Source organism: Nicotiana tomentosiformis, chromosome 9, assembly GCF_000390325.3.
Source record: "Nicotiana tomentosiformis chromosome 9, ASM39032v3, whole genome shotgun sequence".
NCBI classification, from domain to species: Eukaryota; Viridiplantae; Streptophyta; class Magnoliopsida; order Solanales; family Solanaceae; genus Nicotiana; species Nicotiana tomentosiformis.
In genome coordinates, this window is record NC_090820.1 from 32,680,098 (window position 1) to 32,697,871 (window position 17,774).

The following is a 17,774-nucleotide window of genomic DNA, read 5'->3' on the forward strand; positions in this document are numbered from 1 at the left end:
ACTAACCCCGTAAGTCATAAGATAGCTACAAAGCACAAATAGAATAGTAAATGGGGGAATGGGGCTGGAATACTCAATCTGTGAGGTACAATCTGTGCGTGGCTTATGGTATCATATTCAAAATTCAGTGAGGTAGGTCAACTAAAGAGCAATTATGCTTTAGAACATGACATTTTTGTTGACTTATCGAGTTAAGGTCCCTAGTTGAAACTTCGAAATCTTTCGGACATGTGAATTGAAGATAAAGTATGTGTAAACCTGATCATTATTTTTAAATATGGTATATTGTTTATATTGAAAAAAAGAAAACGGAAAATAGGCTCAATTTGGTCGTGGGATAGTAGCGGCCCAACTTGAATTCCAAATCCTATTGAATCCCAAGCCAAGCTCAGATATACGACGTCAGGACACATGTGGATAATTTTTGTTATTCTATTTTTCTTTAACTAAGAATTCCTAGTGCTATAAGCTAACTGTCATACTTCACTCTCGGAGTCTTGCTTCTAGCATAGGAAGTCAGGTTCAACCAAATATCGGTCATCAAAAAGATATTATTATTGAAACGTGATATTGTGATTCAAATTTTAATTTCTTAGCTATTGATTTGTCCTTTGGAGACAAACTTATTATTTATCTCGAGTTATGTCGTGACCATGATACCTCTATTTAATAAGTATTGCATAACTGAATAATTCAAGGGAAGACAGACTGCAAGGAGTGTCCTTTTAAGTAGATGACTCGTTTGGCGGTTGGAGCGGGACTTCTTTGGGAAAAAGAACTTGAATAAGTTCGTTTCTCTGAAGGAGTAATCATTTTCTATTAGGAATGCTATGCCATTTTCAATCTCGACGAATTTCGGATGCTTGAAGGCTCTGCTGACACGAAGTGATTTAGAAAGATATTTCTTTAGCCAAAAATGTAACGACCAGACCAGTCGTTTCGAGCCTTAGCGATCCGTTCAGTGGTTCGAGGTCTTGAGTAGTTACATATTTGTATTATGACTTGTGTTCATGGTCGGATTTGATTTTCGGGTGGTTCGGAATGAATTTAGATGAGTGATTATTTGTCACGCCCCGACCTCGGGGAGCGTGACCGGCGCTCAACCGAGTAAACCCAGTCGAGCAAGCCTAATTTACATCAACATCTCATCATTACTCATGCATGATTTACCATAACATAATTAGATCTTGATTTTTAAATTAAATACATTTGGCTCAATGGCCTAAAATTCTCCTCATGATGGATACATAGCTTCATAAATAACTGTAAATAATGTGAACATAAATATATGACAAAACTCAAAATTTTAAGTACATGACCCACAGTGTACATGGAGCTTCTATGATAATAGATACCTAAGTACATAAAATGAACTAGACTCAAACACCCACTCGAACTGTAGCGGGCTCACCATAAGCTGAGTAGTGAAGAAGATCCCTATCATCCAGTAGAAGTATACCTGCATCCATTAAAAGATGCAGCGCCCCGGCAAAAGGGACGTGAGTACACGTGGAATAGTAATCATATGTAAGGCAGACATAACAACACATGAAAATACGGTAACTCAAATAAGAGGCAATTGAAGTACAATAAGAAACTACGAAACGTCCCATCGAATCACATTTCAAGTTTTATTATACTTACATCATTCAGAACTTATTTTGGGATCAATTGAGCCATATGAACTATGCGTGGTATACAAAATATAATGTAATTATAACAACATGTACAAACATGGGCAATGAAAGTGGCACCTATTGTTCGTGTTGGCTATGCGTCTCACAAGACCGTCCATATCCCTCTCTTACTATGCACCTATGCGTTTCATATACCGTCCACAATGTTCACATATTATATTATACACTTATGTGTTTCATAGACCGTCCATAGGGTTCACATATTACATTATACACCTATGCATTTCATAGCCCGTCCATAAGGTTTATTTATACCATTCACCTATACGTTTCATAGATCGTCCATAGGATTCATTCATAACACATAAACCTATACATTTCATAGATCGTCCATAAGATTCATTCATATTATACACCTATGCCTTTCATAGACCGTCCATAGGATTCATTCATATTATACACCTATGCGTTTCATAGACCGTCCATAAGAATCATTCATATTATACACCTATGCGTTTCATAGACATTCCATAGGATTCATTCATATGCGTTTCATAGACCATCCATAGGATCTATTCATAACACATCATTATGCACATGACCATATATAAGCTCAAAGCGACATGATTGACATTACATTTAAGGTCGTAAGTTCTCGAATCATTGGAATACTTCATGTTCATGCTCATCATGGAGAAACACAACTTATTACATTAACACATGCATTGATGAATCAATAAGTCGATTTCAATGGCACATGGGCCCAATTTCTTTTCTCAAGTTTCATCATCATTTATCATAGGACATCTCCCTTTCATCTTGTTATTCACTCACTTGTCATCTTAAGGTCATTAGCTAAGTTCATGATTCTTGGGGACTTAACATCGAAGTCATTTGCATTTATTATTTTTGAAGCATACATACTATGATTGAAACCATTGGAACATATAATGCCTCATATTGGAAAGCGTCCACATTTCATGTTCATACTATCACTTCTTTTTTCTTGCCATGGATGACCAGAGAACATAAGAGCATTTAAAACATTTAGGAACACCATAGCCTTTACTCATGGGAATGTAGGAGCTTATAACACATTGGAAACAAAAGTACAAATACGTTCATCTCATAACCCTTCACACAATATATCACTTCATTCGTACTTTCAACCACTTACAACATCATTATTTAATTGACTCTCTTGGCCATACATATGATTCTTGTTTTATGGCACAATGACCGTATTTCATATTCCACACTTTTATTTCTTTACTTTCAAGGATCATCATCATAAATATCAGCATATAGAATATTTCGAAAATCACAACTTTAAGTTCATTAGAAATGAAGACTTTAAACACAATGGATTTCTTTCCAAGAAATGGAGTAAAATGATTAGCAATCGAAGCGTGAGTTAAAAAATCATAAACGAGTGACACACCATTTATTTTTGAAATATTTTTTCCTAAAAAGGGCAATACACAATTTCAACTCATGAATATGTAAGAACTCAAAACACATTGGAAATACTTACAAAGCATAGCATTAGTTAAAACAACCACATTTGGGCATGACTTGAGTACATAAGCTTTTAGGCAAATCTATTTTCGAAGTCATTTTGGAACAGTTGAATCAAAGCTCATTTCTTTTCATTAGCACCATTGACCACAAGTATAACTTTCATTATTGGCACGGTGGCCACACTTTACATCTCCAACCTACTTCTTTTACTTCCATCATCTTTATAAGTTATTAACAATAAGGAATTTCTAATCAAGACTTTAGGTACGCATATGAGCAATTAAGAGTCTTAAGCACATCGAGTTTTTCTGACACAATTTGGCATCATAACTTTCATTTGAAATACGACTCCAAGCCATAACATTTTAATACACAACCTATACTTTGAACACATTCCCAAAGGATAACATAACATGATAAGAGCATTCGGAACACATATTGAACATATCTCTTTCGGTACAAAGCTTATTCGGAATAGTCAATTTATAATGAACAACTCGGGACTTGCAAGAACATCGTGGGATTCGATTCTAAGAGGAAAGTTTAGCCAACATACCTTGCTTGAGCTTTTCTTAGATTACTACACGTCCCGATACTCTTAGCAAATTACATCTATAGGAAGATAGCAAAAATCGGATAATAATTAGAAGGATTCTCATGACATAAGTCTTTTGGGAATTTTGTCAAACACCTACTATGCAAAATCATCTACAAATCTCTATAATGATAATACCTTCCTCCCTCAACCAATTTCAACAAGAAACCACTCAAAATTGTTCAACAACCCCACATACTACCTCCTAATGTCACATGCATGGCCTATCTCTATCCCCACAATATATATAAATCCATAACTTCTTGAATAAAACTTAGGAGAGTGACTTACCCAGATAGATGATGGTTTAGGGACTACCTTCCATGATTCTTGAAGATTTTGGACAAGATTGGATGAATAAAATTTCTAGGTCTTCTCTCTCTCTCTCTCTCTCTCTCTCTCTCTCTCTCTCTCTCAAAATATCAGATACTCTCATTTCTCTCTAAAAATATCAGATTTTATCTTGTAAAATAACCCCCTAAGGCCTTATATCAAAATAGGGTCGGATAAGAAAATTTCTAAAAATGTCCCCCGAAGTCAATTATATGGTGCAATTATGTGATAACAGAATCGATATGTGGCCAGTAGAATAGATATGTGGGCAGCAAAATCGATTATGCAGCCAGCAGAATGGATATATGGGCAGCAGAATCATTATGCGACTAACAGAATAGTTTTCAAAATTTTCCCATTTTTCTGTTCCACTCTGCAACGGATCTGCGGTCCGCGGAGTGATTCCGCGGTCGCATAATTGACCGCAGAAATGCCATTTTCTGCAACAATTAACCTCTAACTCCCTAATACATTGTATAACCCAAAAGGTCTGTACCGTGGCTCATTTTCTACAATCCTCAAACCTATTAGCCTATCTCGGCACCACGAAACCTCGTATTCTAGGTACATTTTGTACGAGGCCTTACATTATCTCTTTAGAAGCTCATTTTGAAAATGTTTACAGAGGTTTGACTTTTGTGGAAACGACCCCGGAACGGTATTTTCATGGCTCCAATAGGTTCGTATCGTGATTTTGGACTTGGGCGCATGCCCGAAATCGAATTCGAAAGTTCGTAGGTTGATTTGTGATGTTTTGTAGAAAGTTGGCAATTTTAAGGCTTTGAATTTTCATAAGTTTGACTATAGGTTGACTTCATAGTTATCGTATTTGGATTTCTATTTCGAGACTTGGAATAAGTCCATTTTGTCATTTGGAACTTGTGCGTAAAGTTTGGTGTCATTCCGAGTTGATTTGATAGGAATCAGACGCGCGGTTGTGTTTTAGAAGTTCTTGAGTTTCATGTTGAGTCATGTGTTTTGAGGTCTGATTCGTGGTTTTAGATGTTATTTTGATGATTTGATTGCATGAGCGAGTCCCTGTTATGTTTTTAAACTCGTGTTGATGTCTGATTTGGAGCCCCGATGGCTCAGGTGAATTTCGGACACGTTTCAGAGTGTTTGGAGGGGTTTAAGTACTGCTGGTGTAATCTGGTACCGCAGGCCTCAGATTTGCGATGCAAGGCTAAAACTGCTAAGTTCGCAATTGCGAACAAATGGTTCACAATTTCGATGGGGGCTGGATAAGCTTTATTCGCATTTGCGACCAACCTGGTTGCTTTTGCGAAGTGTCTTGGGTTCGCAATTGCGAACATAATGTCGAATTTGCGATTGTAGAAGGGGTGTGAAGGTCTTCGCGGTTGCTATTGGTTTTTCGAATTTGTGGGGTTCGCATTCCAGGTCGCAATTGCGACACATGCGACTGGACATAAGAGCTGAGGGACGGGATTTTGTTCTCATTTTCATATTTTGGAACCCTAGACTCGGTAGGAGGCGATTTGGAAGAGGGATTTGCATCTACAAACTTTTGGTAAGTGATTCTAATTTATTTTCAATCATATTCCATCATTATATCTTGGATTTTAACATCAAAATCATGCGAATCAAAGTAAAAATTTGTGAAACTTTGTCAAATTGTTAAAAAAAAATAAGAATTTGAGTTTTAACAGTCGAAATGGACTCAAATTTTGAAACTAATCGCATATACGAACTCATGGGGTCATGGGTTGTAACACCGCAGACTTTAGACAAAGTCCCACATCGGCAAAACACAAGAGTGATGCTGGGTATATAAGTTAACAAACCTTAGACCCTAGCAACATACTTTAAACCCGTGAGGGCCTAGGCCCAGAGCAAACATGGGTAGACGGAATCTACCATTGGACCTGGGTTTTGACCGAGTGAGTCCCGGGTTGACTTTTGTTGACTTTTGAGCGATTATGTAAAGATCGTAGCTTTAATTATTGGAATTAATTTATTTTGCATTATTAGATGTTATTAAGTCAATTTTGATTAGATTTGCGCCGAGCGAGAGTGAATTGTAAAGGAAAAGCTATTTTTTAGAATTGATTGAGGGCTTTAGAGGTAAGTATTTTGCCCAACGTTGTGTGGGGGAACTACCCCGTAGGAATTGGTTTGTTTGCACTATTAGAACTACGTGAAATACATGTACACTAGGTGACGAGTGTGTACACGACTTATATGTGGAAATTTTACCGTCTTAGACTCTTAGGTTCTTATGTTCATTAAAAATAAAGTTGTCTTATCATGTTAAATCCTCTATTTTCTGTCTTATTTGAAGTTGATAGATTCATGTTCTACCCTTGTTGCCAAATAAACTCTTATATGCCTTAATTGAAGTTGTTGCCTCTTTACTTGTCATGTTATCTCTTCCGTAATTGCTTAACCTTAATTGGAGTTATTGCTATCTCTTCCATAATTACTTAACCTTAATTGGAGTTATTGTTATCTCTTACATAATTGCTTAACCTTAATCGAAGTTATTGTTATCCCTTCCATTGTTGACTTATCCTTTTTTGGAATCATTGTTACATGCTATCTCTCTTATCGTCGAGTTGTACTTATTTGGAAACATTGTTACATGCTATCCCTTCAACTGTTTAGTTACTCTTATTGGATTTCATTGTTACACATTATCTCTCCCATTGTTGAGTTATTCTTGTTTGAAATAATTATTACTTGCTATATCTTTCATTGTGAGCTCGTTCTTCCGTTTCTTTGTGTTTTGTAATTCTTGTATTGATTTACTTGCCGTACTCTCATGTTATTATTGGTGTTATTGTTGTACTCAGTGTCGTTGAGCCGATGGCTATATGTGGTTGTGGTATTGGAATTGTTTTAAGGAAATGTTGTGGCATATAAACATATGTGGTACAAGTCATTATATTGTGTTGTTATGTTTTTGTCACACGTGATATTATTGAGAGGAATGTTGGGTGTTCACATGTGAGTTATCCGTACTATTGTTATTGTTAATTGCATATACGGCGTGACAAGGCGGGCTATATATATTTGGATAGTGGTGTGCCTACTTTGTGTGAGTTATGCATTTTATGTTTCGTTGTGTTGTTTCCTATATACTATTCGGTTTCTCTGCTCTTACTTGTCGACTTGTGTTGTGGTAGAACACTTGCACAAGCATTCACGTAATTAATCATTCATATCGGTTTAAGAAGATGAATCCTGACGTTTATTGACCATTTACATGTATTCTTGTTTACTTGCCTTCTGTGTGAGAGTTGTACTATTGGCACGTGAGTCATCCGTTCGGTCATGAGTTATTGTTATTGTTGGCACGTGAGTTGTCTGTGCGATTATGCGTCATTGTTATGGTATTGGCACGTGAGTTGTCTGTGCAGCACGTGAGTTGTCCATGCGATTGTGAATTGTAATGTGGGCACAAGATTCTAAGTGATTAGGATTCGTGAATTGGGACACGTGAATTTAAAATTATGAGGTGTGGTACCTCGAGGAAACTCTTGACTAGATCTTGTGTGAAAACAGTCATTTTTATTGAGTTGTTACTTGTTTTCCTTACTTGGTTTCAACGGACTTAAACTGTATTCAGCTTACCCTATTGTGCTATTACCAATTTGTTCCTTGTTGATAATCACTGCTTCTAGTTTCTGTTGCAAGTACTATTGTCATTTACTATGCTTAGCCTTATATTGATCTTGTTCCTTGTTAGTTTCATATTTATACTCGTACAGGTTGTCATGTCTAGTAGGTGTCTTGACTGTCCCTCGTCACTACTCTACCGAGGTTAGTCTTAATACTTACTGGGTACCGCTGTGGTGTACTCATGCTACGGTTTTTGTACATTTTTGTACAGATCTAGGTACTCCGGAGTTTGTGGATCATTAGCTAGTTTATCAGACACTGCTGTGGAGACTCAAGATATACCTGTCATCGCGTTCGCAGGCCTTGGAGTCACCTTCCGACACTTTACTTTGTACATTTTATTTCTATTCTGAAACAGTTGTACTTAGAAATTTCCTAGTGAACTCAGTAGAGCTTATGACTTGTACTACTGATTTTGGGATATTGTATTGCACTCGAGATTATTGGTTTACTATAGAAATTTCAGTTTCATGCTTAATAGTTATTTCAGTAAGTGTTAGGCTTACCTAGTCTTAGTGACTAGGTGCCATCACGACATCCTACAGAGAAAAATTTGGGTCGTGACAATTTGGTATCAGAGCTCTAGGTTCATAGGTGCTACGAGTCATAAACGAGTTTCGTAGAGTCTTGTGGATCGGTACGGAGATGTCTGTACTTATCTTCAAAAGGCTGTAGTTAGGAAATATTGCGTCTTTCATTCCTATCGTGCGAGTTTATTGATTTCGGAGTTTGAGCTTTTGTCATTATATTCTTTCACAGATGGTGAGAACACGAGCTGCACTTACTGATGACGTTGCCCCCAAAGCCGGTGTTGCTAGGGGCCGAGGATGAGCACATGCTACAGCTTGAGCACCTGCTGTTAACGAATAATTTTGACCCTCCCTTTTAAAATTAATTTACTTATACTTAATAATTTACAATAAATATTTTAAAAGTATTTTCTAGTAATAAATACATATTTCTGCAAAATAATTAAGTATTAGTTTTGAAATTAATTACTTAGTATTAGTATTATGTAATTACAAATATTTACTACTTTAAGATGATTAAAATAACCTTCATATACATTACATAGACCTTATAATTAATTTGACAAAATTACTCCTTAATTTCTAGTAAATTAGGTTACTATCTTAATATTTTAAAATTAGTGCTATAATTCAAAAAATGAAGCATTTATAAAATATTAATTAAAATAATTAGTAGTATATTTGATAATTATAATATTTACTACCTTTTATTGGAAAGTGGTTAAGTTTATTTAAATTAATTTAAAAGGGGGTTAAAAGACAAAAGACTACAATTGCAAATCTCCAATTAAACATAAAGTGGCTATTCTTTAAACTAATTTTGGCCTAATGCAAAAGCCTAGTCCGAAAATATCCAACCCAAATAACCCCTTCAATCTCTGTTGGCGATCATTGCCATTACTTTTGAACCATTCACTGCGTGCCACATCACCGCTCTAATTCCCTCACAAAAGAAACACAACTGATCTGAGCCGTCCATCTCACAGATCAATGTGTCTGAATTTTATCTACATCTCCCTTTTAATTTTAATAACCTGGCGAGCTTATATTGGCCGTTGAAACCAATGAATCTAACAGCCCTCAAATTTCGTCCATAAAAAGCATTTAATCTTAAATTATAAGGACCGTTGATTTCAAAGATCAACGGTCCAGATCCGATCGCTCAAACTTAGCTCAGAGACGGCCTCCCTATCTCCCTAACCCCTAATCATTTTTTTTTGACCATGTCGCCTCTCTTTCCTTTTCCTCTCTCTTTTCTCTCATCCTTTCGAGCCCTATCAGTCATGGAGCCTTGCACAAATCAGTACAAGGTCACAAACCCTTAACCAAATCGTCCTTCTCTACTTCTCCGTCCCCAAATCCTACCAATTTTCCTTTTTTTCTCTTCAAATCTGAGACGCCAGACACGACCTATAAAGTTGAAGCATCCATTTTACCTTCGTTCTTTCAAATCTAACTTGCAGATTCGTCTGCTTTGTCTCTAGGTTGTGAGGCCAGTGATTGAGTTTCCATTTTTGTTGATTAAATTCAAAATCCCCAATTTGAAACCCTAGACCTAAATGACGAAACTTTATTCGTCTGATTTCCTCACTCGTTCTTTCAAATCGAAGCATGCATGGCTGATATCTCTAGTTTCATCATTAATATTCGTTGTCTAGAGGTTAAATGTAATGACCTCTAGACCTCCGGTCTTTACCCGATGGATTCTTCACTTGTAACGGTTGTCTTGAACTGAGGTAAGAGTCTCACTCATTTTTCTCTCAGATTCACTCAGATTCACTCTGATTTCACTCTGTGTCTTTAGATTTTCACTCAATCATGCTCACATTATCTGCCATCCGTCATCTTCCATTACTATTTTGAATATGTTGAAACCCTGGAGCCATTTAATGACACTATAAATAGAGGCTTAATTTCTCTCACCTAACATGACCAACCACCGAAGAAAAACAACATTAAGAACACCTAACAAAAGCAGAAAATCAATAGTAATGTTTTAGAACTTTTTCAACTAGGGGTAAGTTCTTAATAGATTTTTGATTTTTCTCTGAGGTACTCATTGGTTGAAGTTTTGAGTTCTTGGATCCTAAATGGCTAAACAAATTCTTACTTGGTATGCTGCCCTAGAGAAGGTCAGTACACCTTCACCCTCTTCTCTTTTGATTGTCTTACTTGAATATCATGAGCATGTTGTTACCTTTTGTCAATTATGTTCATTTATAATGTTTGTCATTAGTCTATAGATGTCATTTCCAATTCATGATAGTATGTTGTTAACATGTGGTCATCTGTCATACTTTGAATGTTTCTAATCAGTGTTGATTAAGCTGCTATATGATTTTAATGACTTTCATTATGATCTAATATAGTAAACATGATTAAGTCTCCTTAATATGCTTTAAATGATCTTTCATGCTTGCCTAGGTTTCAGATTTTCTATTAATGATCCTGTTGTGATCTCTATCCCTATACATTATTTTCCTGCATTCTGTTGTCTTATGGTCGAGAGTTAGCTTAATCCTTCACCATTTAACTGAAACATGAAAAGTCTAAGTGTTTAAGTGTTCTTCTTCTCTATATCTATGTCTGTTAACTCTAAGAGCAACTTCTGAGTTGTCACTATGTAATTCTTATGTTCATATCTAATTGTTGGTTGCACCTAAATTAAACAGTCTTATTAGGGTGAACTCTTATAAACTTTAGTGACTTTTTGCATATATTCTGTTATTATCAAGTTGTCTTGCATAAAAATAAGACATTAGTCATTTTGTTAAAGTTGAATGATTGCTACTTTCAAGCTTGAGCACAACTACCTCATGTTTAGATGTAAAATCTCAGTCTGTATATCTAAGTTGAACTTATTTGAAATAATACTTTCCTTATCTTTAACCCCTTTATGATATTGCTGACCTTGTTAAGCTTACCATGTCTTTGTAATATCATTAAAGTATCTATGTGTAGCTGATGTTGTATATTCCCCTGTTTGGCTTCATGATTCTGTGCTTTTGTTTTGAAATTGTACCCAGTCCCCTCTTTCCTGCTAATCTGAACTGAATCTGGTTTTTAAATCCTATGTGAAGTTCTTTATTGCTACTGCCTAAACACAATGGTTTGCTTAAGGTTAATACTATTGTGAGAATTATCCTGTTAAGCATCTTTAGGAACTCCATGTTTGAACCTGTAAACCCGTAGTCATACTAAGAGTCCTGATCATGTTCTGGTAACTTTGGTAACACTTGTAGAAGATGCTTGATTATAACTGTTTGTCTGAATTCTTGTTGATGATTTTTTAGTTTCAAGTAATGTTGTTAATCTATACATATGCTTGGGGGTAAGACCCAAGCTAATCAATCTATAATTAGTTTACCAAGGCAGAAGTATCTATTTCTGGGTTGCTGCCTATCTGAGTTATGTGTTCTTTACTTATACTTTAAATATGATTCTAAGTGTGTAGATCTTTAACAGTAATGCTATAATGTTTCTGCCTCCCCCCTCCCCATGCGTGTTTGAAATCTGACTTTCAGACTTATTTAATATGCGCATCATTCATTTAGTATGAGAAGTGTAGTTATAAAAAAATGAAACTGTTTTTATATGCTTATGTTATTCTGACAAAGGACAAGTATACTTCTATGGTAGGGAGTATTATGGTAGTTAGTTTACGTTGAAAGGGATTCATTGGCACTTAAACCCATAGGAAAAAATAAGTCATTAGTGGTTAGGGGAATTTGGGAGTGGAGTTTAACTCTAGGTTGGCCTACTCTCCCCGGCACAAGTATTTCCCTGGATCTTGAGATCCTTGGGAACTTTGAAGTGTTGCGGGATCCAAAGGGGGCATCGACCCTGAGTAGATATTTGTTGTTCTATTTGGGTTTAGTGTTATATGACAACGAAAGGTTTTCAATGTAAATTACTTGCCATGTATAACCACCACATTAGTATAAGTTCCTCATGGTATTTGAGTGTTGATCGTTTATTGTATTTTGCTCCAATCATTTGTTTATGAGTTTCATACATGGCTGATCACGCATAATCTGTATCTAATGACTTTTTTTTTAACATGTGCATTTGTTTGGGCCTACTGAGTTCTTAAGGAATTCAGGCCCAAGTCCAGCCTTGCTGTATTTTTTTGGAAAACCTGAAGTGTGTTGTAGCCGTCACTTTACTGCTGGGCCTACCTCTTTGAGGCCCAAATATCAGATTCCAATCCTCTTCCCTTAAACTCCTTTATTATTATTATTGCTTTGTTACCTTAGTCTACTGCCTTGTAACACTTTGTTGTTGATTATTCTATCTCACATGTATACAACACTTATATATTGGATTGAATGCTTTATTTTTATACCTTAATATCATATAAAATATAGGCAAGCCCTAAATAACATAGAATTAAAAAGAATTAGTTAGTAATTAATTTCTCGTTCGCTAATTATAATTGCTTATATCATTACTATGTTTTCGCTCACCTTCTTTCTTAAAAAGATTTTGAAGTCCAAAGCTTAGTAAGGACGGCATCCCCCACATTCAAAAGGAAAAACCGAACTGAATCGCAAGCTTTATCTTCAGAAAAGGGAATCAATTATTTTGAAAAAATGAAGTGTTGTCGCCCCAAGGGATTTTTAAAAAAATAATTTTTCTTTAAGTCTTCAAATCAAGGTATATCTTAGGCTTACCCCACCCCCATCTCATTAAAGCAATATACGCCTTCATGCTTTAGGAATAAGTATTTTAATTTAGCTCCCCTTTTCACATACTTTCCCAAATACAAACATCCTACACTCCTTTAAAGCTCTTTCAAATATATATATATATATATATATATATATATATATGTATGTATGTATGTACTAATATTATTTTCTCTATTAATTCATATCCTTTTAAACTACACCCACCCTTCGTAAGAATTATGCGGTAAGCCATATCTTCAGAATACTAGTTAAGGCATAGTATAAATAATTGATTCTAAATTTAGTCTAAGTCCCATGGAGCTACCTCAGGTAGATTTTAAGGGGTGCCTAACACTTCACCTTAGAAGAACAAGACTCCTTACCCATAATCTCATCGGTTAGCAGACTAATAAAGAATATGACTTAGTAATTAAATAGGTACCCTAGTATACCTTTAAACATTAGGTGGACTCTCTTTAATCAACAACAGAGAAACCACAAGTTGAATCTTGTTTTGACTTGTGCAAAATAGGATGCAACAACATGGCGACTCCGTTGGGGATCTCACACTAAGGTTCTAACTTTAGCAGACTTAGACTAATTTGGCATCTAGATTTATTTGTACATTGCTTTAATTGTAGATAAAATTTCAATTATGTGCTTACCTGCCTTATTTGCTCTTCATGCTTATTATCATGCTTAATTGTTGCTACACTCTTATCTGTTATTGCTTTATATACATTGTCATCACATTTCTTCTTATCAAGTCTTGGCTGTACACTATCACACACAATGGAACGCGAAGGTTGTCTTTTACACCCCTCCGAACCTTCTTTCAAAAACTCTCTAGTTTCAGAGAATGGCTTTGTCAGGTCAACTGACATAACTTCTCGGAGCCTTCAGTCAAATCAAAAGTAGGAAATACTCTACTCTAGCAAAAATTGGGCATACTGCATAAACCTTAGATGAGTCGGTCCTTGACATCGACACACAATTAGGAAAGCCACCCTAATGTCAATGGATCATGCACCCAATGACATGACTTCTGTGGAAAGACAAATAAAAGTGACAAGACACTTAAAGATCCGAAGCAAACACTTACCAAACTCCTTTATTTAACCCACTTCAGAAAAATAGAAATCAACCAAAACATCCTTGAGATTAACATGGTAATGGGAGCGCCACATAAATTGAAGCAGTGGTGGAAGAATATTTTTCCGGGAACACGTAGATGAGGTTTAGACGCACCTGGGAGCACTAACCGCTTTGCTGAACATCCAAGCAGACAGGGTGCTCACTCACCTATTGATAGAATTTTGGGACCCGGCTAAGGTAGTGTTCAAGTTTACCGACTATGAGATAGTACCGATATTAGAGGAAGTCACTAGTTTCACGGATCTGCCGTTCAACGAAAGGAAGTCGATATTGCTAGTTACTATGCACAATTACCGGTTCTTGGATGCTTTAGGGTTGGCCAATAGTAGGGTTTTAGAAATATCGAGGACGGATGGGTGAGCCTCGACCAGTTGTTCGATGGATTTGGGCATCGTGAAAGCTACGAGTGGTATTCGGGAGAGTTTCAATGTGACAAAGTGACGTGGGAGAGTCTCAGGCCTATCGCCTTCTCAATGGCACTGTTGGGGTTATTGGTCTTCCCGCAGTGAAGGGGTTGGATCAACATCAACCTATTACCTGTGGTTTTTGAAACCTTCCGTGGCAACCTTCAAGCTACTTTGGTGCCGATGGTGCTAGCTGAGATACTGAGGGCTTTGTCCGCATATGCACAAGGGTATGATTTCTTTAAGGGTTGTAAGTTGCTGATTCAGATCTGGGCTACTGAACATTTCTTCCAAGTGAGAGGCCACCATCGACGACTTTGTGGGCATCAACAATATGATCTGCAGCCACAACGAGAGAATGAGACATTGGGTCTCCCCACATGGGCAAGAAGAGTGGAGGGAAATGCTAACCAATCTGAGTGGAGAATGGATCAACTGGAACCTATCATGGTTAGGTGGAAGAGCAATCTTGAGTACTCCTCAGAAATACTTCATTGAGCTGATCGGACATGAAGGTATTCAACCATACTCACCCCTACGGGTTCTCAGACAGTTCGGGATGATCCAAGATATGCCTATGTGGACAAAGACAACATTATACGAGGATGAGTACAATGGACAGATTCCAATTCCCAGGATAAGAAGGCTCCAAGAAGAGTGGAACGACCTGGTCACAATGCCAATGGGTCAAAACTCGTGGTGCACTCCTGAGTATTATGTCTGGATCAACGAGGAAGACGAGCTGGCCTGGTCAAACAGAGAGGGTATAGCCTGGTCTGAAGATGCAGTGGCTGCTTTGCAAATTTACCATGAGATCCTGCCACATTATCTTGTAACTACTTCAATGCACCTACAAGCAGTCCTACGATCCATCAATCATATGTTGCCACCTGTTGAAGATGATGACGTAGTAGTGGAGTGCATCCAAATAGAGTCTAGCACATAGCCCGAAGAAGATCCGGAGAAGGGGTCAAAGTTCAGCGAGGACGGGGAGGAGTTTGAAGAAGACCCAAAGGAGGATCCGGAATAAGAGCCAGAAGAAGAAGAGGAGATGGAAAATGACTCAGGGGATGGTTATTAGAGTTGGTTGATTTCCCCCTCTTTCCCACTTTGTACCCTTATTCCCAGTCTTCTATTACTTTCCTAAAGGGCAAGTTGTCCAAGCCCATGAGTTCTATGAAACAGTTTTTTAATCTTTGTTCCCACTTATATCAGTCTAAATTATCAATGAAAACAAACTTGCTTCGGATCTAAATATGTCAAGTCTAAATGTTTGTCAAATATCTGCGATTTAGGCCTACCTCCGGCAATGAGAGGCCCCCACGAATTCTAGGAAATGCGCTAGCCTTAATGCAAAAATTAATTACTCTGTGTGATTTCCTGCTTGCATAAACGAAGAAGCTGACCCTTGTTTCTTTTTCTTTTTCTTTCTTCTTATTATCCTTTTGCTTTATTATTACCCTGAAAAGAAAAGAAAGTTGGTTTCTGTCGACCGAAACTGGCGGAACCACCATACAATCTAAGATCAAAGGGAAAGATGTCAGTCACAGAAAACCCTACTAAACAAGCTCTGGTCATAGCCGACAGCCTGGGGCTATTGAGGGAGAATGACGATACCAGGAATAATGAACATGTGGCTAGGATGGCCCGGGAAATGAAGTATCTAAGGGAGGAAGTACAACATATCATGGAACTAGCGCATCTGGCCGTGACAACGCTTCCTCAACCTCCTCGTTTTCCTTCTTTGGATTGATTTCCTAACCATTTTCCTTCCACATCACGTCAAAAAAACAATACCCCAACTTTAGTTCCCACCACTCAAGTCATACCTGCATTGACCTCCGCAAACCTACCAAATCTCCCTATCCACACACCCTACGTACCACAGTATGTTTATACACCACAAAACCCTCTTATCACCACCAATGCAACTAATACCCCCACCTCGTGACGCAGTCACTTTCACCACTAACCAGCATATACATGTGGCACATACCACCTCTCATGAGCGATACATTCTCCCTGTATATTCCATTTTTGAACCTACCTTTACATCGTCTGTCATGGTCAAGGTGACTTATGAGATTGACCAATATGCCGAGATGGAAAGGAAAGCCACGCGTAAGGAATAGGAGTCAGTATTTGAGTAGTTGCAAATCTTGAGAAAGCAAATAAAGAACCTCTAAGTCGCCCGAGGAAGTGAAAGTTTGGACTACGAGGATTTGTGTATTCACCCGGATATGGATATGTCAGCATGGTATAAACCTCTAAAGTTTGATATCTTCGATGGGACGCGTAATCCCCACGCACATTTGAGGGCATATTGTGACAAATTGGTCAGGGTGGGGAGGAATGAGAAGCTAAGGATGAAATTATTTATAAGGAGCCTGACGGGAGAATGACTCACCTAGTATACTCCACAGGATCCGCGAAATTGGAGAACTTGGCAAGATATGGCAGAGGACTTCATGAATCGTTTTTGATTCAACGCAGAGATCACTCCCAATCGATTCACAACCTGTAGAAAAAACCATCCGAATCATTCCAAGAATATGCACGTCGGTGGAGGTCATAGGCCGCCAGGGTGCAACCTCCGCTGGACGACATTGAATTAACCAAGTATTTCATCAGAGCCCAGGAAGGGATAAACTTTGAAAAGATGACGGGAATGATGGGACAAAAATTCCCCGAGTAATTTAAGAGCAGGTCGGTCTAGCTTCTTACTCTTTCACCTTTCAAAGAAGTCTAGTCAAGATAAGACAATTCTTAGAAGAGGGCATAAAATCTGGTAAAGTATAAACCATGGAAGCATTGTAAGTGGCCAACAAGGCCATCCAATCAGGGTTAATTGGTAGCGGAAAGAATAAGAAAGAGGAGGTCTCAATAGTCGTCCCTTACTATCAACCCAACCCACATCACGAAAATACTTCTTATTCCACAAACAATCATTCACTACCACCCACTTACGCTCCAATCTATAACGCTCCAATCTATAATGCCCAGTTGAAAAATGAGATTGAAACACTGATCAAAAGCGGAGCCATTCAGTGCACTCTTGTGCCGCCCAATATGAATTGCAATCCGCTGCCAAATCACCGAAACCAGGGAGTCAACATGATCACATTGGACGAAGAATATGACCTAAAGGGACCGATTGTCACTATAGGAAATGCAGAAGCCACCAAGATCTCTCCCCAAAAGGCGCCAATGATTACAGTACAAGTGAGACCTACAGTGACTGGTCAGACTTATCAGCGATGACCTGCCGTTGCTATAGAAGACGAAGAAAG

The 17,774-nt window shown here is 37.6% G+C and overlaps 1 long non-coding RNA gene across 1 annotated transcript in view; it reads right to left on the bottom strand.

The window, feature by feature from the left end:
• Positions 1–6,597: 6,597 nt before the first annotated feature.
• Positions 6,598–17,774, bottom strand: part of LOC138899621 (uncharacterized) — a 33,909-nt gene continuing 22,732 nt past the window's right edge. The window contains exon 2 of the long non-coding RNA XR_011411372.1: positions 6,598–6,700. This is a non-coding gene — a long non-coding RNA (uncharacterized lncRNA). The remainder of the gene's footprint in view (positions 6,701–17,774) is intronic.